We start from the raw sequence: 3,876 nt of genomic DNA on the forward strand, positions 1-3,876 counted from the left end.
AAATCTTTTCCTTTCTCTCCATGCTAATTCTTGTGAAGCATTGTGGAATAATTCACGATGTAAACCATTCCAAATTTCGATCATTCTTTTATATTTGATATCCATTAACGACGGAGAGTTGGCTTTCCTTGTCAAGCTCTGCCAGTCACAAATTATTCATCAGAAAACTGATCGAATTTAATTTTCTATTTTCTATAAAATATTTCTAGCAACTGTTTTGCTGTGGAGTTCCACATTGTTTTTAGTTACACTTTCTTTATTTTATTTTTCACAATCAGTCCTCTTCCTTCAATCTTCGTAAACGTTTGCTAATTGTTCAGCAATCAAGGACTCGTTTGCAACCTGCAATTTGCAACCAAATCGACTCAATTAAAAAAAGGCTGCCTTAAATCAACACTACGGTTTTTAGTTATCCTTTTTCTTCACATTCCTTTATTTTCGAAGGATCTGTGTATTTCTTTTTGTTTTTCCTTTATACGTATATTTCTTTTCAACACCTAACAACAATATACCATTATATTTTCATTCCATGTACCTTACGGGCTCCGCACAACGGGAAATGAGAAAACGGCACGGTTTGAGTAATACCTGCAATCTACTTGACATTATAATTTATTTCCAATTCTCTTGGTGAATAAAAATTAGAGGATTTTTTGCACAATGCACAATTTTTTAAGTTGTCTCGACTTAAATTATTGTCTTCCGAATTGTCTCTTTTGTGAAGACATGCTTGCTTTTCCGTAGTATTCATTGCATTTTAAAAACTTCGTTCAAAATTTCTTCTTCCAATTTAGCGTTACTGACTTTCGGAAACTCATGTTTCGGAGATTCACGGAAGGAGCAACGCGAAGGTTTCAACTCTACCCACGGAAAGAAAACTTTCCATTGTAACTTGTGAATTTAGGCGTGAGTCCCGTATAAATATTTTATCTGGTTTTCGGTTATTACATTTTGGGCTCACTTAAAAAATATCGCCCCCAAAGAAGTCGCAAATAAATCAATTCCGAAAGTGCCGGACCTATCTCCGCAACGGGAGTGAGATCGTAAATTTAAAACTGTTGTAATATTTCCACGCAAGAGCCACCTAAAATTATCAGGAGGCCATTAAAATACATCAAAAATTAATTTCTTGGAGCACTCTAGATTAAAAATTAAAAACTTTCCGGTCTAAAAATTAATGGTTAAGAAAACAAAAGATAATTCCGCAAATTCAATAAAACGCTTACTGATAAGTGAGATGTACGCGTTTTTTTAATTCACCGCCGGCCCGTTTTTAATTAGAAAATCATTATAAATTTTCACACCTTGACTCCTGGTAGGCATCCGGGGACATTTTTCATAATTAATTGTTCCCTCCTCCCCCGCCTACACAGTTCTCACTGACGACGACCGCTGAATTTCTTCAGCCCTTCTGAGGTCGATCTGAAGTACGTTCGTGCCATTTTGGATACGCAAAATCGTCACATACGAAAAAATTACCCCCTCCACTTTTGCTGCATCTTAATTAATCAATTAATTAATGCATACACAAGTACTGTAATTGATTAATTACGTGATTAATTAATTAATTAATGATTATGATTTTCCACATCCCTGGCTGTTTTAAAATTTGTTGCTGCGTAATTAGAGAAAACTCGGCGCTGCATCGGGCCTGGAAAATTAACGGCATACCGGACTCACTTAATTGCAGTTTGATTTTGCATAGCTTTTGTAATTTTAGTTTAATTAGAGATTGAATTATTAGCAGATACAAAGTTAATTTTAATGCCGTATAGATCATTTGTTAGGTACAATGTTATTTCGCTTAATTCGTGTGTCCTCTGTAATTATTTGAATATTTGCTATAATTTACGACATGGACCGGCCGTTTGGTCAATTCCGATGGCAATTTATAAATTATCGTCCTGTGGTTTCTGCCCGGCACGGGCATCGCTGATTAATAGAGAAGGACATTGTCTGTTCCCAGTATAACTCATTAAGGACACGTAAAGAAACTAAATTCAGTCTGTCAATAGAGACATGTGACTTAAAGTCAATATGTCAGCATCTTAGTTATTGTAAGAAATACACTGTAAAGTTCGTTTATTGAATTTGGAAGTTTTCAGTTTCGGTTCAACCGATATTGTACATGTTTTCGTGAAAGTATACATTTTAAATTATTTACAATCAGTGCAAAATTACATGCTAATGTAATTTACTAGTACAGTCTTTCCGATCTCAGTTGAATTAAACTGGTCTGGAATTAAACGTGAAAGTGATAGAAATGTATACGCTCAGTTGAAGAACGCGCGTGCGGGCAAACGGCGTATACCACAGCCGCACTGGGTGACTGGACAATAAATCGCAGTTGTTGACAGGTGGTTGACCTATTGCCTAGCAGTGCAGTGCAGCAATGCGGAATTTGGTGTGATTCAGGTAATTTTAATTTATTATAGGCATTATTATATTATTATAGCATATATAGCAGCATATTATAGGCATTATTATAGGCTTCTATTAATCATTCATGTTACATTGCGAAAGGGAGAAATTAGAGAAATATTTTGTTTACTAATATTACTACAACATGGCATTTTGGGGACTGTTTGAAACGGAACAAAACGAAATTTACCAATATAATAAAATTGTTGTACATGTTTTCGTGTAAGTTTACATTTTAAATTATTTACAATCAGTGCAAAATTACATGCTAATGTAATTTACTAGTAATACAGAGTGTTTCTGAAATCAGTGCGTTCCTTGGAAAGGGCGAGAGGGCACGACAATGAGCAACTTTTATTAAGCTATTCATGGTCAAAATGTTTCGGTTTTCGAGAAAATTAATTAAGAAAATTAATCATAAATGTAAACCGACCCCGTGCATCTTGTGCACGTGCACGCGTTACATGAGTGAAGCGCTTCTCTAACTGGCTGACGTTCCACATGACTCCCACAAACAGTTATTACACCCTTATCATGTACAAAGGGTTCGTATTAGTATCCCAAAATGTAATTTTGCATGTAAGGTTTATGTGCTGCAAATAGCTTAAAGATTTTCTCTTATCTCTCTTTGGACTTTTCGGTAATTATACCTAGGAATCCTACTTGCCAAGCAATTTTTAAGTCAATTTCTTTGTCATAACTTACAAGAGGCATAAGTTGTGGCAAAATATTCTTGGAGAAACTTCTATTGACAGAAGATGACACTTAACAATAAATATTCGGTCTCATAGTAACCGAAGCGGAAACTTTTTCATGTACGTCTTGCTTGTTTTATAGTTATTTATCGTATAAGTGTTTTAAGCAGCTTTTTATCCACGCAAGAATGTTTAAATGCTAGAACGTAGTTCGAGCATTTAATATTCTTAAGTGAATAAAAGGCAATACAACGTTTTATCCATAGTCACATCACAATCATATTTGTGGAATCAGAATTACTGGAATTTAATAAAAAATATTCGCACGGCTTGATATTTCTTACTAGTGCTCAATGAAACGTTTTTGTTATACCTACTGGTTGATATGGTACGTTATTTATTATCAGTTTATTTAATAAACAGTTCTATCTGAATTTGGTAAAAAGGCAACAAAGAAATTATGTTGCTGTGGTTGTTTTTGAAGAAGCTCAAGAAGCAATTTTCCATTTATTACCAGCGAAATCCAGGGAACATTACAAAAAAGTGTTCGCCGAATTTAGAAAAGAGTAATGACAATAACTGAAAAATAATGCTACCGTATTTTTTAAATTTGAAGAAAAAATATATGCAATTCCATCTATGTGATCGAAGTATTCCATGTTGAAGGCTATTTAAAGATCTTGAAGAGTGAATCGAGAGGACACACAGCAAAAATAGCTGCAGTATTGGAAAGAGCACATATTGAAGAATTTTTGACAGG

Source organism: Anoplophora glabripennis, unplaced genomic scaffold (assembly GCF_000390285.2).
Source record: "Anoplophora glabripennis isolate ALB-LARVAE unplaced genomic scaffold, Agla_2.0 scaffold414, whole genome shotgun sequence".
In the NCBI taxonomy this organism is placed as follows: domain Eukaryota; kingdom Metazoa; phylum Arthropoda; class Insecta; order Coleoptera; family Cerambycidae; genus Anoplophora; species Anoplophora glabripennis.